Source organism: Melopsittacus undulatus, chromosome 19 (genome assembly GCF_012275295.1).
Source record: "Melopsittacus undulatus isolate bMelUnd1 chromosome 19, bMelUnd1.mat.Z, whole genome shotgun sequence".
NCBI lineage: Eukaryota > Metazoa > Chordata > Aves > Psittaciformes > Psittaculidae > Melopsittacus > Melopsittacus undulatus.
Window position 1 is genome coordinate 3,381,786 of NC_047545.1, and position 18,394 is coordinate 3,400,179.

At 48.0% G+C, this 18,394-nt stretch overlaps 1 long non-coding RNA gene across 3 annotated transcripts; it reads right to left on the reverse strand.

Moving 5' to 3' along the window:
• Positions 1–4,407: 4,407 nt before the first annotated feature.
• LOC115945219 (uncharacterized) lies at positions 4,408–9,155 on the reverse strand. Of its 3 annotated transcripts, none has more exons than XR_004550383.1 (3): positions 9,052–9,155; positions 6,873–8,921; positions 4,408–6,200 (listed from the first exon to the last, which is right to left on the reverse strand). It is a non-coding gene; the product is annotated as an uncharacterized lncRNA (long non-coding RNA). The 3 variants fall into 3 exon arrangements; XR_004550382.1 differs by having other exon boundaries at positions 6,873–7,690; positions 8,754–9,155; XR_004550381.1 differs by having other exon boundaries at positions 6,873–9,155.
• Positions 9,156–18,394: the final 9,239 nt, after the last annotated feature.

An 18,394-nucleotide genomic window follows, 5' to 3' on the forward strand; every position in this document is an offset into this window, starting at 1 on the left:
GCCTTTGAGAGCCCAATGCCTGCAGTGGGATCCTGTCAGGAGGAGTATTTTTTCTCTCCTTTAAAGAAAAAAGAACCTCTTTTCTCTTTCACATCTACCAGGAATAAGTCCTTGCTGAAATGAGCTACTCGCTGTGGGAGAAAGGCACTGCACTGAGAGGCTTGAAAACTGACAACTTCCTATTAAACTACAAAAAGTCACCTCCCCAGTGATGGGGGAGGCTGAACAGCAGGAGGCTCTTCTCTTCCAGCATCCTTTTGCTGTACTAAAAGGTTCAGAGGAACCTGTAGGAAACCAGAACTGGGCAGCTCCAATCCACCCAGAGCTTAAACTAGCCCTGGCTTTAGCCCCGAATTGTTCTTTTTACCCTCTTTGCTGTCATATAGTCTCGCGTCATAACGTTATGTCCAGACTCCCTTTTGAACATCTCTCTGAGTGCTCAGTACTGGGGCATCCAGACCTCTTCACCACACAGAAGCAACTGCACCTTATCTATGGTATTGTCACAGATTTGGCTTTCAAGCACTAAAATAACCCAGGATCTCTCCCATCCCTCCACATTGTCTAACTCATAATCAGGAGCTATTGGCAAAGGCTTTGCATTGGAAAAACTCTTTGTGATTGTAATAGGTAAGATTGTAGTTTTGGAAGAGTCAGTTTGTTAGGAAATAACACATTTCCTGCAGTAACTACTTCCCTGGTCAGAAAGCTCCATGTCTAAGCAGTGTCTTGCTTTCATTTTCTTGTCCATGATCCTCAGCTCATGGATATCAGCATCTCTTTACAGAAGCCTGCAGAGGTACATCTGTGTATGTGAGCTATAGATCTGGTCCAAATCTCAGTCTATATTCTAAACAAGTTTCAAAGAGATTCTTGGCAAATGAAGAAGGGGAATAAAAGTCTTTTTGTACTCTGAAATTTCCCAGGAATAAAACAAATGCACAGTCAAAGCTATTCAAATGACATTTCGGGAGATCACTCATAGAATCTGTTAATACATTTCTTTTTAAACAGATGGAGTTTGCAAATTTACTTCGGGCTCAGAGGCTAACCTGTTCTATTGCCATCATGGCCAGACCTGATTTCTGACACAAGCCCCAGCTCTGTGTTCTCCGTGCTGAAATGGATAGGATCTGCCCAACATAGACAGAGCATCAATAGGATAACTTAGTAAAATTCTTCTAAAGGACTTATCAGCTCACATTATGTGCACATTACAGTAAGTCAGGCATATCCCCACCAAAAGTCAGATGAGAATCAAGCAGAGGGTCTCACATGCAGACTCACACAAAGTGGTGCCATACCCTGAGGAAAGCCTTTCTGAAATCAGTGTCACTCAGCAAAGCTCTGCACAGCCCACTCCACAGCGTTTATAGCTAAGGGTTGTAGCTGCAGCCTTCAGCCTGATTCCCTACTGCACAGGAGGAACAGTAAGTTACAATTATTCCCACTTTTAAGGTGCTTGCTTGAAGAGTTTTATTCTTGCAAAAGCAAATAACTGTCCCTCATCTTCTAGTATTGCTGGAGCAGAAAATGCCTCTGCAACTGTGATTTTCTTTCAACTGTGTATTTGGTGGCCCTGATACACCCACCTCAATATAGGCTTTATCTGCTTGTGCACTAGGATCATTTACAGGCAGTGAGTAAAGAGCAGTGATGCTGCCGAGGCTCTCCAAGGAGCAAACTGACTTCAGCTGCTTCCCTCAGGTTACTTGTCCTTCCCTGTCCAGTTCTGCTCACGACTCAGTATGGTGCATGCCTGCAGAGAGCTGCGACTGGGCTAGGACCCAGTTACTTCTCATTTCTGCTTTCTCTTTGCTTCCTGTTCACACACGCCAGCTTCACCAACATGGGTGAAATGAGCCTGTGGTCCATGGCAGAGTTACAGAGGCTGTGAGCAAGGAATAAGATGGAACTTTTGTTTGTGCATCAACACCACCACTGTCAGGTGCATCCTGGCTGCAGGCATTTATTCCAGGTGATGCTGTAAAGGGCAGAAACAAGATTCCAAGCCATTGCCTTGCACCCAGGGTCTGCAGTGCTGGGATTGTGAAAGCTCTCACAAATTAAGCTGACCTGCAGGAATAAGCCTAAGCAAGAGTAAGCCATAATAATCACAGCTCTTTGAAACCTTCTGTTTCATTGGCAAGACTTTAATAGCTTTATAAAATCAGGAAAGCATTTACTATAACAATTTACAGGTGGGAACATAAAGACTGAGAGGTAGTGGCTGGGCCAGTCATGCTCCTTGAGATCTGTGTGTGCTTTGTTGCTAACAGGCCAGCAAAGGGTGATTGTGCATGTCTCAGGCTGAACATCTACACATTAAAGCAACCATAGATGGGGCCCCTTGTGAAAATGCTGCCCATAACGTCCTGAGGGTCCCCCCGAAAACCAGTGGCACTTTATTAACTACCCGAAGATGAACACAGATGAAGAACTCAGTTGTGCAAGAAGCTGGGTAACTGCAGTCCAAGGGAAGGGGCTGACATGGCTGTGCTCTTCCTCATTGTGCTCTCCCAGGTACTCTCACCCAGGGAGTCAGATCGCTGCACGGTGGCACAGAGCAGTGCAAGAACTTGCCTACAGGAACAGAGTGTGCCAGTTTTCCACCAGATCCCTTTGGGAGGATTATGGCTCCATTCTGCCCATCTGACTGAGCACAGCAAGGATGGAAGTATGACAATAATTTGCTTATCTATTGAAAGGTCTCCTCTGCATCCTAGGAAAGAGCTGGCCCTGACCGCTGCTGATGGGGGGGCAACAAATTTGATGCGCTTTGGGGAAATCAGAATAGTCATTGCTAAGGTCTGTCCTCCCATGAGCTCCATCCTACCACTCTGCCTTGTGCACACAGAGGAACAGGAGCAAGTTTAAGTGACTCTAAGACTTCACATTCATCCTTTAGATTGTGGAAAAGCTAGCGACAGCAGGGCTCAATTGTTGATGTCTGTTTGCAGGGGTTTATTTGTTTGAAAAGGCTAATCAGCTATCAGGATGCAGAGGCAATTGCTTAAACGTAAAGGAAAAGGAAGAAATTGTTCAAAGCTATTCAGATGAGGGAGCATGGTTTGCGTTTTGATGTCGGTGTGCAGCCAACTGACAAATGCTGAGCCACAGTCTGGTGTAAATCCAGATGAATTCCATTAGAATCAACAGACTTGCTTCCAATTTATTCTGATGTAACAGTGAGCATGATATTTCCATTTAGATTTACATTAGATTTGTTTCCTGTTTTCCATAATTCAGTTGCTTTCCATTGTGTACAAAAACAGCCTGAGCCAGATCTTGATCTCATTTGCATTGGATGAAAACAGTTGCTTCAGATGGAGCTACTCTGGATTTCTAATTGCATAAATGAGAGTAGAATCTGATCTATTCCAAGTGAGAATTTCCCAGGGCGTTGCCATGTGAGAACACGTCTACCACAGTGAAGGGATCAGGTCTTTGCCATTGATTTCAAGGGAGTATTTTCATCTAAGTCCTCTACTGGAGCCCCAGGCTTGACACACACAAGGTGTAGAAGCCCCTCTTCCCTTCATAAGATGAACTAACAACCAAATACCTCCATCATCTCATAACCTAACATAGAACTACCATGCGTTAGCTTAGAAGAAAGTCAGGAACAGAAGGAACTCGGCTTTACCTGCCAGAAGTCTTCCCCAAAAGCTATAATGGCCCTGACAGATTTCATTTGACACACACATTGTTTATAACCCAGGTTCCCATGTTGCCTTCTGCTTCTTCCCTCGAGGCCCTTCTGACTTCCCTTGCTCAGCTGTAATTGGAAACGTTAGGAGCAATACAATGATTCTCTGGTAGATAAGGCTGTCTGGTTTGGTGGCCATGCTGCTAGCAATACATCGGGTTATTACTAATAACTAAGAGGGTTATTCTCAGCAACATGTGCAATCAAATGGATTTACTCCTTCCCATTGAAGCTGTTTATTTCACTGCTAGCAGGAAAATAAGGCCATTTAGAGTCATTTATGGTAGTAGCAAAGGATTTTCTGAGTAGACGTACAAGCTATGTTGCCATAGCTTCTAGGAGGACTTTGAACTCAGCTCATCCATCTGGCTTCAGAACATCTCACCCTTGTTCCTCGCTGTCCTCTAGAATAGGATATGAATAGGCATCATTCCCCCTCTGGATCTCATGTTATGTATGAGCTCAGCTAGCCCTTAAAACACTGGCCTCCTGGCTGCCAGCTGTAATGGTTCATAAGTATGGATATTCCACCTCAGTTCTCAAACACGGCATTTGCTATGAAAACACGCACTTTGTGTCTTTGTTACCCAGGGCCTGGGGCAATGCAAAGCCAATAGGCAGTAAAAGCAGCTACATCAGCAGCAGATCGCTTTACCTTGATGTGACTTGCCACTGCAAATGAAGACATACCTGTTCCATTTGTGTTTGCAGGACTCCTGCGCGTTTAATTCCTCCAGAACTTTACATTCCTTTACAAATTTAGATATTTCTCTTCATTTACAACATTTAGCACCAAACATGGGAAGACAACAATGACAAGAACAGCCACAACACCAGTGACACCAGCACGCTTCCAAGGCTGTCAGTATTAAGAGCACATGAGGTGGCAGATCGGAATGTCAGCATCTCTCCGCTTCCCTCCGCACAGCATCCCAGCCCTGTGCTGAAAGACTGGAAATTACCCCATGGCTTTGGCCTGCAGTAGATAAACCAGAGCCTTGAAAAAACAAGGCAATCATCAAATTTCCAGCGTAGGCGGCAATCTGTCTGTTGGGTTTGCACACAGACACGTTATCAGGGCCTGTGAGTGCCTGGAGGCAGTGCTACGCAGAGCAGCTCGGCAGCTCTTGCCTATAAAACACAAAGGCACACCAGGTTCTCTTCTGTCTGATGCTTCACAGCACAGGATCTGAGCAGGACCCATCCCATGGTAACAAAAGCTGACAGAAGTACTTCTTTCTGATGTTGTTCCCCACGGTTTTTATGCCGCCACGCAATTTGCATGACAACTGCCTCCTAATTGTCCATTTGAGCAGGCAAAGAGCAATCTGATGCAGATTATAACAGGCAAGGTAAAGCAGCAATGTCACCAAATCGGTGCCACCAGCCAAGGGCAGCCTGCCTGGCTCCCCCAGGGTTTTGACACTGGATTATTAAGCAGCTGAGCAGCACTGCCTGGAATTAACATGAGCTCAAAAAGAGCAGGACAGTGGGGGTCTGCTTAGCCACAAGTGCCAGAAACCCTTTCATCAGGGTTCTCTGATAGCACCAAGTGGATGAGGCAGTCCTGAGAGCACCTTTGAGGTGACACGGTGCTGCTGTCCTTGATGTGATGGCCTGAAGGCCCGAGAAGGGAGCATCAGCCTTGAGAAGGGAGCCCCTGGGAGGTAACATTTGGCCTCAGCATCCTGTTTGAGGTAGCACAGCAGAGCCACCATGGGGCCAGGGCCCCAGAAAGCAGCGTGTGGCCCTATGAAGAACACCGTGTGGCTGAAAACCAGGAACACCTGGAAGGAGATCACTTCCAGGAGGGAATGCCGCACAGTAGCCTCACTAAGAGGGACTAATGTGGCACAGCCCTGTGCAAGGAAATGTGGTGCAGCTGCCATGGATTGGAGAGTGTGTGCAAGTGCTGCTGGGGGAGAGAAACCCACAATGAAGCAGCCTCAAGGGAGATGTGCCACATCCTGCTTGAGCCCTGAGAGCTCACCGTTGGATTCACCTGGATACGAAAATCCCTTTGTATTCCCAGGACAGCCAGTGCAGGCTCATTGATCAGAAGGCAGGGCAGGAAATGCAATGAAGCAGGTGAATTAAAGGCAGACTTCAGAGGCTACATCTATTCCTCCATTCCCACTGGGCAGGACACTGATGTGCCTTTACGAGGTAAATTCAGTGCTGAGGAGAGCTGCCAGGCTGATGGCCCTGGAAACTGAAGTACTCGATGCATCCATGACTTGGGTATGGGAGAAGAGCCACTGGGACATGCCTGAGCCTGAGCTGCCCCGCTGAAGCACAGCAGCTGCTGGAGATGGCCTGCCTGGGCTTGTCTCCTGCCCCATCAATAGCAGGATCCCAAAGATGAATAACAAATCCCATCCATAGCACAGCATGCGAGGTTGCAGACGTCTCCATCTCGCAATACACTGAGGCTGGCATGCAGACAGGAGCTCAAGCACCTTTTAGCTTTGGTCTTTGGTCTTGTCCACACCTGTGTTCACAGACAACAAGGGAAACATCCATTTCAGAGCAGTTCTTACCATCAGCATCTTTCTTGGTATTTGGACATACACCATTGCCTCTATACTCTGCAGTCTAAAGAACTTGGATGGTTTTGGATGGGCTTGGATGAGTGGGGGGACACAGAACATCTCGAATAAGAGATCTATTTTGCCACTGAGCCTGTGTCCACAAGAGGATTTAGAGTGTGCGTCTGCTCATTTGGAGCCCCAACCTTTGTCTTGGCTCAGGTAAAGCCCAAATGTCTAAATAACATTGTGAAGAGTGACTGTCACCTCTTCTGAGAGCACCTGAGTGTGGTGTGAAGCATTTAACAAGCACTGAGGGTACCTGAAACTAAGGAGGAAGAGGCAGCTGGGGGAGGACAGGCAGTAGAAGAGGCCGTGTAGAACAAGTGAGTACCAGAGGTTGTCCCACTGACTTCCCAGGCCCTTGTCACTGCAGGGCTGCCCAGCCCTATCTGCAAAGCATGGAACCATCTTTGAAGGGAAACAACACAATGAACAGTCAAGTAAAGGAAGTCAGTTCTTGTTCCTCAGAGCAGAGCCTCTTTTCTCATGTATCTTGCATTGAGTTATCGCATAGAGGGAAAAAGAACTACCTCAAATAGATCCAGTGAGTTTTACCTCTCTTTATGCTGTACCTGTGGCTGTTTCCACGTGGTTTGCCTTTCTTTCCTCTCTCCTTCTTTTTCCCATATGATAAGATCCATCAGTTGAAGGACAGCAACCAACCCAGCTCCTCCTGCTCAGAAGAAAGGCCACAACTGCACGTAGAATAAGAGATTGTCAGGTAGATTTGAAGTGTCAATCAGGGCCTATCTGAAAAAAACATTAGTCCAGGCAGCTCCCCCCTGTTAATGTAACTCTTACCAGATACCCCCTGAGCCGCAAAAAGCCTTCCAGAGCTGCCAGTTACAGGGATGAGGTCTTAGGGAAGATACCAGACCTAATTCAACTCAGGTCCCTTTGCTTTTTGCTGTGATTGGCAGCTCCAGAGAAGTAAATCCTGGTCTCCCAGGTTTTGTGAGGCAAACTTGGCCATTTACTAGAAGAGGGGCATAGGTTTAGGTCAGTTGCTGAGTGGGTCCCATCCTCAGTGGCACGCCTCCACTTTAATAATACTATTATCATTTTAATTATTATTTATGACTGCACCTCAGGCTGCGCCAGGCACTTTCCAAGCACTCAGCAATGGCCTGGCTCTGCTCCAGGAAACTCCTCCTTTCAGGACAAAGTGTGGTCAAGAGGCAGAAACGCTGAGCCAACAGCTCCAGCGCTGCCCACTGGGTGACCTTGGGAAGGCACATTCCTCCTTCCCATGCTTAGTCCCATCCCACTGTGTCCAGCTCAATGCTCGGACTCAAAGGTCTTCAGCTGTGACTGTGTTCACGTCTTCATCTGTCTTAGAATCTCTTTGTGTGCAAAGCCCAAGGAAGGACTTGGGGAAATATTTTTGCTCCTAGGAAAAAAAAAGCAATGGGAAATGAGAAACTCCCATTTTTCCATAGCATTTGTTCAGATGCTTTTGGTGGAAAAAAGAATCAAATGTCTTCTCATTGCCAAAAAACAAGTCCAAAGAGGCATGTTTTTCACTTGAAAACCAGAAAGTGCAGGTCTGGGGGCATTGGGAAGACATTTGCTGGTCATTAAAATTCCCTGGGGAAAGTAACTGTGGTTGTTAGAGAAACACCCATTTTGTCCTGAAAATAAGTTTGAACCTAAAAATCGAGTTGTTCTGTGAGCAGGAAACTGGTGAAACCTGTTCTCCTCTGATTTGTATGTTACAACTGCTTCTTATTTCCTCCTCTCTTGGTGCTCCAAGCTCACTGTAACATCCCCAGGGCATCCTCATCCCTTTCAGACCTCCCCAGCAAAGCTCTTCCAACAGCTTCTTGCTTTGCAGGCAAGGGGCAGAGAGCACAGGAGCTGGTCTGAAGCTAGACAGGTACCATACTGACCAGTCAGTATCTAAATGCCAGCTGATCACTTGGCTGCTGCATCTCAAAACAGACAGGGAGCAAGAGGTGTAATTCCCTTTGCTACAGGAAGATATTAACTTAAATGTCTCTCTTCTACCCTGCTGCTGGGTTTTCATGAAAATTGCAAGAATCTTGGGTCTGTGAGGCCTGGTTTTCCATCCAACTTGATTGAATCAGGTCAGCTGGTTCAGAAGTTACTGGAGCAGGGGGACTGGCAACACAAGGATGCTCTTTGCCTTATAAACCCTGGCTCAAAAATAAGGCGGTTTTGGTGTACAATAGGTCCTTAATGTCAGGTGAGGTGGTTGCCATTAACAGTGTATCTATCCTTTGGATGCATAAAGGCTGTGAAGCTCTAGGACTGTCTATAGTGCTCTTACCATTTATTTGCTGTATAGAACCTTCAGCCTAGAAATGAGGGCCCTGCTGTACCAGAGTCCCTAACCCAAGTCACAGCTGGATGGACAGAGAGTAGAAGAAAGGGAAGAACAAATTATCTCAGACTTACACATAGGAAGACAAAGGGCAAGACCAGAAACTTACTGAGGAATCTGTGTTGGGAGGGTCGGAAGGAGGCTCAGATGTCCAAAGTCCACCTCAGCTCCCTCTTGCTTCATCACCCAGGCAGAAGTCGCCCTTTGACGGGCACTTCTCTCTGATTCACTGCCCTCAGGAGCTGAGTCAGTCTTGCCCACACTTCTGCTTTGGCAGCTGAGAGCGCATGGGGAAACGTTATTTGTTGTTCTGTTTGGGTTCCTTATTCATGGGCATTGTTCACTGCTGAAAACACTGGGAGCTGCTTCTGAACAGTCCTGGAGCTGGTGTGCAGGGAGGGACTTACCGGTGGTGGGGATGCCTTTCCATGGCCAAGCTCTCTTCCATCTGCTTCCCTTCAGCCCTTGTCACACTCCCCATCTCTCATGGCTTTGGCTGTGCTCTTTGGCATTATCTGAGTAAGAAAGAGGCAAATACTTGGAGCACTGAAGACAGGCAATCAGAAACAGCATTTCGCTACAGAGGCACTGACCCTGGCACGGAGAGAGTATAAACCTGATCCTCTGAGTGTTTTTCCAGTCACACTATGAGCTCCTTGCAAGGTTCCAGACCTGTTTATCCTCCTGAAGAAGATGCCTTCACCCTCCTTCAGATAATCTGCAACTGTCTGGAAACCTTCCTCCCATAAGCAAGATTCTCTCTCTGTAGCTCATGTTCTTGGAAATCCATTTTGCATCTTAGAATAGGGACTTTAGCAGCATTTTGAGGATGTTTGCAGTGAGACAGAGCTTCAATTACCCAAGATATACTCCCCCCCCCCATGCATTAGCACTTAAACCATGGATTTCTGGGGTTATGGTTCCAAAACATTCTGTAACAGGAGTACAGACCTTGCATAGAAGACTAAAGCTGACCAACAGTAGGATTACTTATCTGAAGACCCTTAGAAACCATCTAGGGCTACCCCCCTGCAGTGTCCAGAACATAGGCTGAAGCTCTTGAATGTTTCTGGGGGTACCTCTTCAGGGCTAGCCTTTGCTTAGAGAGCTCACATCATGCCTTGGACTGCAACCAAGCTACTCGTGGCCTGTAGGCAGCAGCTCTCCCAGCAGCCTCCCCACCCAGCTGAGCCAGAAAGTGCAGGGCTGAGTCTTCTGACTCCTGTGAATTGATTGCTCTTTGCAATTATGCAGACAAGAAACTGAGCCTGTGCTGCAAACGTGTCATCAGGGCTTGGGTTCAAAGTCTATGAGGTGAGGGTTTTGTTTGGTCCTAGCAAAGGATGCTATGGGTCTACTTAGGCTGATGCCGGTCACTGGTTGGGGTTTCTGCAAGACCCAGACCAGGATTCGTATTCCAGCACTTGCCTCCTCACTTGGAAGTTCAGGGGGCTGTAATAGTCAAGGATTTGCTGTGAACCCACCCTAGGGCACATCTGCCCCATCAATACCAGGACACAGGAGAGGGTATCTCTCCTAACCAGGCAGACTCCTCACTGGTAGAATCAGCACAACAACAGAGAAGTCCAGGCAGCTGTGCCACATCACTCCAGGAAAGAATCTAGTTTAGGATGTACTTTTCCATTCATTAATTCTTTGCCTAGAGCCAAGACAAACCCCCCCATGGGACATATTAGCTCAGTTTTATCTACTGCCATCCCATGCAACTGCACAGGGGAGGAATTCAGATCCTACAGACCATGTTCTCTGCTGATGTGATGCTCTGCTGTTGTTAAATGAGCTTCTTGGGCTGAACAGTAAGTAACTGAGCTAAATGCAGGCGTCATTTCCTGGCCTGTATGCTGCAGGAGCTCTGCAGAGTAACTGCACTGGTGCTTCCAGAACTCCACAATCACTTAACTGATTTCAAGGAGTTTACAGCAGCAGAGAGCATGGCCTCTGAGTAGTATGCATGAAAACTACCTTCAGCCACAGAGATGCAGTCAGTCCCCTGCCTGGCTGTTGCCTAAGTAACGCACCTCAAAGAGGATGCTTTTTAAGTCAGTGTTATTTATCCAGTAGATGGAAGGAGCCTGTTAAAGCGACACCAGGTTGACATATGTCTAAGCATGTAGGGAGGAACTTCATTAGTTCTCCCTGAGAAAACAGACTCCCACTGCTATTTAAAGGATCGTTATCCCACTGTGAGGTGTCCTGGAGCCTGCTGCTAGGCCTAAGCTTAACAGGGCAACTCTGTAGTAGTTGGATGGGAGCAGAGAAATCTCCCTTCCATGCTGAGGAATAATGGCTGAGCAACCCTGGGAGCTGCCAGGTCAATGCAAGGAACAGGCAGAACAGAACCGCGCTGAAACCCAGTGCAAGGGGCTTAATTCATGCCTGGGCTGTAACGTTGGCTTTCAGGGTCAAACTGGGCAGATCCCATTATTTGTCTGGTCTCTAGAGATCCAAAATTGTCTGCTGTGCTTGATGACTGCTTCTCAGGCAAGTCCAGTGAGAGTGAGAAGGGGTGGCAGGAGAGTGGAGTTAATATAAGCCTGGAGTGAGACACTGCCAAGTGTCTGTGTGAGGCATTAACCCTCATGTCATCACAGGAGTCAAACGCAGGCAGCAGTTTCTTAGCATGAGCTAAACTGGACCTTACGCAAGGGGCTCAGTCACAGTTTTCACTTACGAGGCTAAAAATCAGGGACTGGAAACTGAATGCCAATAAGGGAATTAGCTGGGATCTCCAAAGATGGATGGGTTTGTTCCTCTGTCAGCAGGTAGCTCCTTGAATGGAAGGAGAACTAGGCTGCATAGCCTCTGAAGGATAAAACGGGGTCCTGAGCGTATTAAAGCTTGTATAAGCACTGGCACCCAGTGCCACACTGAGCCTGGGTGGCCAAGGAAGGAATCCTGGAGAGGATTATCTTGACCTTGGAGTGGCTCCTATAGCACGGAGGGCCTTGGTCTGCTCTTGGAGCTGCCAGGAGCTGTTCCTAGAGGAGTTGTTATGGTAACTGAGGCAGTGCCCTGAGAGAGATGTTTTCAGGTGGCTCCAGGGCACAAAATCAACACCAGCGGATTCCAGATAATAGACTTCTGCTAAACCCACTGCTGGCATCTACTTTATTTAACCTATTCACCAATGACTTGCTGAACTCCATTCTCTGGGCAAGCCATATGTGACAACAGTAGCTGCTTGGCTTCCAAAAGACTGAGGGCATCCCATGTGCTGTAGATGAGCGATTGGCCCACAGGGAATATGATAGCTCCTGAAATGCATCTGGACCGGGTCAGAAGTGCAGTGCAGTACTCCAGCACTGTAACAGAGAGCAGCCCAGGTACTGGTTTATTACTACAGACCTTGTCTGACTGCTCGAGTTGAGTGCACAAGAAAGAAGCCTGAAACAAGTGCAAAGGCTCTGCTGATGGGCTTGTGCTTATACCACGTCCAAATCCAGCTGGAGCTGTACATCCTTAGGAGCAGCCAGTGACAGGCACACAGCATGTCTAGGAATTGCTCTTGGATCACCCATTTACATCCTCTCCTCATGGGTTAAGCGGTGGATTCACCAGCATCCCTCCCCCAGCACTGAGCATCAAAACACAGCCAAGGGATTATCAACAAGGAGGAGCTGATGCCACCCACCCGCTCTAGAGCACTGCTGCTGGGTGCCTGGTGGGAGGCCCCTTTGGTTGGTGCTCCCCAGCTTGCAGCCAGCACTGGGGAAGAGCTGGGTGAGTTTCAGGAACTCCCACATCACCACCAGACCAGCCGAGCAGCTCCCTGGCTCTGCACCACCTCCAGAGCGAGCCAAACAGGTTCTGCCATGGCGTGGTCCAGAGTGCCAGCATTTGGGAGAGCCTGCTTCGTGCCCTCCTGGATGCTCCTGCATCCCTGCAGGGTGGTGGCTCTCCTTGTGGTGAGACTCACCAGTGGTCCCCTTCCTTGCACTGGGCACCAATGGTGTGAACACCACAGCTGGCCCAAGGCCACTGCGCCGAGGGGTTGCTCTGTCTGCTTGTTCCTTCACATTCCAAGTCTTGCTTTGCCTGTTTTACCCATTTATAACCATGTCATTGTAATACGTAGCTCTCTAGGGCTGGAAGCTGCTCTGCAGCATGTTCTTTGCCCAGCTTCTCCTGCAACAGGCTTGCAATCTCAAATCAGTGCAGTAGTAATGCGATTAACAGGCTCTGCACAAGGGGGAATTGCATCTACAGTGGATGCAATATTCCCAGTTCTGGCCTGCCTGTGTGTTCTCCCAGGGTGAGAGGTCATGTTGACTGAACACTGAAGTGCCTTGCTTGAACTTTTAAACGCTAAGGTCCTAATAAATAGTCAGCATTATCTGGGATGTGGGTCCCGTTCCTGCCAAGCAGCAGCCTTAAGTGAATTTTTATTACTAAGTTATAAACCCCCGAAAACACAAATGAGAAGTGGAAATGCTGACTTGGCCTTTGCTAAATGCCAATTATCTATAAAGGCATTGGAGGAACGGAGGGATGGAAAATGAGGTCATTTTTATGTTTTCTCTGCTTCAAAGTAAACTGTCCCGTGAGCCCCTTGTAGGAACACACAGCATGCAGAGTGACCATTAATATTTATAGGCACGACACTGAGCTGCAGACCTTGGCCATCAGAACAACTTCACTTCTGGAATTAATACAGCTCTACTTGGCTGGCATCTTGGTACAAAAGAGTAAGTAGGAGACACCAAGATATTTAGGGAGAACTTAAGAAGCAGATGCTGACCTTTGATGGAGAGGGTCCATACTTCACTGAGTTGGTCAAGTACTAAAACCAACTTAAACCCTCAGGGCTGCTGGGCAAAGCCAGCACTGTGTTTTCTATTCCTCTGTGCTCCTATGGCTCCTAAACTGTCCCAAGTGGCTACTCCCGTTGTATTCCCCAAGTTGCCCAGCTGATGCAGACCAGTGTACTCCACTGATACTCTTGGAGCAATGTGGATTTCTAATACCTAAAGATCTGCCTGAACAATCTTAAGGCTCAAAATGGTGCTGCAATCTCAGTTGCAATGCAGCACACACCACCTTCCACCTCTGGGTTTCCTAACTCCCAATTGAAGTGGTAGGGTGAGCCCTCTGAAAACCAGCCCCCTGCATGCTGAGGATGTGATGGGGTGCTGTCACAGAGCCTGTGCTCAGCCCAGGACTAGGTACCAAGCAGGATGATGACTGCCAAGCCATATACAAGCGTGTCTCAGAAATACCATGGGGACTGTGATACAATGACAGCAAGTGGGAAGGTGCATCTGCCAAAAGAGCATCAATCTGTGCCTTTCATCAACTGAGTCCCTCCAAATCCTTTCTTACTCTCAAAACTCAGGCTGTAGGATTTAGGAAAGTAAACAGTGGAAGCAACAACAAATAGAAATGCTCCTGCTATTAAAAACAAGGTGAAAAGGAGGAGCTGAGCCAAGTTAATCAGAGGGCTGAAATGAGTTGTTGGAGAAAGGGGTCATGGGTGACTTGGGGTTTGCAGTTAGCTGAGCAGTGTGAAATCTCTTGTGTCTGCCTGAGCTCTGAAAGGAAATGCTTTATTAAATCTTCTTTGTGTGAGATTTCAAGCTGCCTCTGGACTGGAAAATAGGACCATTCCAGTACACGGCATATAATCAGGAACTCAAGTCTGGTGTGGGTTTTTCTGCAGAGGGAAGTCTGATCAGCAGAGACACATAACTCAGAGGGCTTGGGATTTAGAAAGCTGAATTAGACACAACACACCCATGCTCTGCTGTGCACCTCTTCTACCCAGTATCCCCAAAATGCTTCACAGGATTAATCATGCTGGCAGCAACAGCCAGGCAATAGGGAAGACAGCACAGGTAGGCGTAAATCCACCCCACTGAATCTTAACTGGTCCTGTGGGCCAATGCATCTCAGGTCCATCAGTTCAGCTTTCATCCCCCCTGGAACACAAGATTCATTGATCTCTTTTGCATTGGATCTCCTGGAAGTTTCCAGCCTCGCTCTGGCCACTTTTGGGAAGCTGCAGCCTCTTGCTGCCTCTGTCCAGCACTCTGTAAGCCGGCACTCACAGCTCTCCCCTGGCAAAGCAGGACTGTGCCACCCCATAGTACTCACAGAAAGTATCAGCCAGGAAGAAACGGACGGAGCCAGGCTCAACACCACAGAATGAGGACAAGCAAGAGGCTCCCAGAGCACCCCACCAGGTCACAACATCTCCTTTGCCCTTTTGCATCTCTTGGCTTTCCCTCTGTGCTTGACCACATAGTAGAAAGTGAGTCCTGATGGGGAACAGGACAGGCAGCCCCACCACACTTCCTCCTCCTCTTACCCCCTTATTTCACATGGCAGCATGTCCGGATATAGAGCCCTGAATCTCAATCCACCTGCTGGCCATGGCAGGGTTTGAGTTCCTGATCTGCTTTCTGCAAACCCCAACAGGGAAGAGTCCCGAGTGGCTCAGATACACAGATCATTCCCCTTCCTTTGCACCGCCCCTGCTGCAGACGAGCTCCTTGCCTACCTTTTATTGCTGACAAGAAGCAGGACGGAGCCATTCTGGATATTGGCTTCTTTGAGAGTCTCGTGCTCCTCAAGCTGCCTGGAGTTGTAATAAAATGTCTTCTTCCAGGAAGTGACGCCCTCCCGGACTAAGTGAGCCCGTAGGTCCATCACCGTGTCCCTGGGCTTGACCGTCAGGGGCATCATCAGGTCCTCATCGGCCAGGTGCACCTTAATGTGGTACCTCTTCCAGCGGGAAAGGCTCCTTCGCAGCGTGTCCATCCTCTCCAGCTCACCAGGGCCAGTGTGGCAGAGAGGAGCATCCGGCTGGGAGGTGGGTAAAGCAGGGATGTGGCTCTGAAGAGGCCGTCTGCTGTGAGCTACTTCAAGTGTCCTGCCAAACCTGTTCCTCCCAGTTGCCGTGCTGCATGCTTCACATTCCAGGGAAGAGCTCACCTGGCTCCAAGAGCCTGCTGGCTGGGAAACGTCTCCATGACTCATTTCCACACACCCCTGAATCCCATCATAATTATAATGTCTTCACAAAGTGCTCTTCATTCCAGTGGCTCTCAGAGGACTTTAAAGCTGGATCTCCGTAGCCATTCGAAACGTGGGTGCATGTGAGAAATGAATGGGTTTAGTAACCTCATGTTTCCTTCTCTAAAGAGCTGCCAGCTGTGGAGCAGATCAGTTTAACAAAGTAGGCGTGGAGGAACCTCACAGCTATTTAACATGGCCATTTTCATGAAGTAAAGTACTCTGCACAGTGAAAAATTCCTCAGGGATGAGAGCCAGAGCACCCTGAAGGAGACACAGAGCCTGGCTGCTGTGAACACCCCTCATCAGTGCAGCACAGTTTCCCCCTAGAAGATGTGTATAGTTATTGCAGGCAAACAGGCTGGGACCCTCCAAAAGTGGTAGGACTCATTCATTGCTCATAATGCCATCAGATATCTAATATTGACTCACACGTGCTCCTCACTGGTTCATCATCTTGATTTCCTCTTCCTTTCAGATCTCTGCCTAATTGAAGGGCTGATCGCATCCTGCCCTGCCACGTGAGCAGGATCAGCATCACAGGGCTGCAGGAGGCAACCAGGAGGCAACAGAAGCCCCAGAACACCGAGAGGGACAAGTGATGCTTTGATAAATCCAGTACCCCCAAACGAAAGGAAGTGAGTGATGCTGGCCACAGGAGCTGGTTGTGATGGACTGATCCTGCAAGGCAGACTCAGGCAGTCACCAGATGATGCTCGAGATATCCTCGAGATAAGGAAGTCTCTTCTTGTCTCAGTTTTCTGTCTTTTTCTCAAAAAGATCAAGTCACCCTCTTATCTTGTAGGTAATTTCCTACAGCCCATATTACAGGAACTAATTCCCTCCTCCATTCTTCTCAACACAGACCGCTATTTTTAGACCAAATTACTGCAAGATAGTTGACTTCAGAGCCTGCTCTTCACTAAAAAGGGGCTGCTCTTGCCCATTAGCTAACAAAAGAGTCAGATTTTCAGATTGGCAGTGGGCAGCTCCTATTGAGAACAAGAGAGGGGTCCATTCTCCCATTGAAAACAAGGTTTCTAGTCTTCACACCTCTCTTCTTTTTCCCTTCCCAGCACACTATGCCTTTGCCAAGAGCAGCCCCGAGTATCTTCAGCTACACCACAGGCAATGGAGATTCCCCTGTGCACTTGAGAAGGACTGAAGCTTCTGCTAGCAGCATTTGGTTTCCAGATTGAGCCACTGTAAAGGTAGGAATGTTCTGCTGGGGTCTGGGATCCTGGGGTCCTCACTGCCACTGAGTTGCTGCAAAGGTGTGACATGAGTCACAGCATGCCTTCGTGTTTCTGTTTGCTCATCTCATGACTGCCGCATAGTGTAACACGTGTGCAGTAAGTGCCTTGTGGGAAACAGGAAGAGCTTTTAGCACAGTCATGGTCTGGAAGCATTTAAAATGCCTGGATCTATGGATATGTTGATAATGTTGAAGACAGAACACCCCCCCTCCTATTAGAGAAGGGGAAACTGAGGCACAGTGTGGTGTAAAGCTGTTGTTACAAAGAAGTGTCAAAAGTTAGGCTCTGATCCCCTTATGTAGGCATCTCAGTGATGGGTCTCTCTTTCAGAGACCTGGGGCCTGGTGCATCCTTCTCCATTGGGGTGACATTCACTTGGGGAAGCATGAATCATCCCTGGTGTAAAGCCAGAGTCTGGGGGTAAAGGGACTGATCCAAGTCCCACTGCCATCCAAGGGCAGACTCTCATTGACGGCAGCCAGAACTGGATCAGGCCCCAGACACACCAAGGTGTGATCTGTTGGCTCTGGCCACCAGCCTTTGCCCAGTGAGTGCCAAGGGGAGCATAAGGCATTTTCATTACAGCAGAGTCCGTCTGGTGTCAACTAGACCATCAGCTCCATCCTTGCAGCACACGCAGCAGCCTGACAGCTGCCAGGTCCCTCCTCAGACACCTTTCAGACAGCTCCTGGTTATTTTTAGGCCAGCTCTTTCCAGGCAAGGCTCAGATGTGCATCGTGACATGGGAAAAGGGGATGGGGGCCGAAAGAAAACGCATGGCTTTGCTTTGCATTGCTTTGCCTCTGATGGGGTTGTGCGCTTTCCTCGTGCAGCCCCATCCACCCATACTGGGACCCTTCATTTTATGAAGAGATTATATTCTAGCCTATGAAAGCCAGGATAAGGAGAAGCACAGCAGTGAAGTCAGCTTATGAAATATTGAAGCAGTGAAGCCCTCGCTGGAACACGTGAATGTCTAATGCCAGTTCCAATTAATTCTGAATTTTTCATTAAACCATTATTAAAAGCAAGAGGACAGCAGAAATAAGGGGAATTGACTTGGGCAGTATATTAAGTACCTTAGTTTTGCTGGAGGATGTTTTATTATCTGTCCAAAGCAATTATTCCACCAGCTTCTGATGGTTTGTGGGCTAAACAGAGGTACAGGATGAAGTTCTAGATGGTTTTCCTCCAGATGATTTTGATTTCCATCCTTAGCCTGTGCCTTGCAGCCTGCTTGGGTGATGTCTCTGGCACGTCACATCTGGAGGATAAGACATGGAGTCCGAGTCCTGAGGATCTGCAGTAATGTGGCATTCTTTACACATCAAATACAAACTTCTTGGCTTAAGCTTTGCCCATATTGAGGGCAAACAGAAGCCATGCAAATGTTCAGAGAAACATTCATTAGGAAAGCCTGAAAAGCAATTTAAAGCTCAGGTGGGCTCTGATTGCTTTTAGG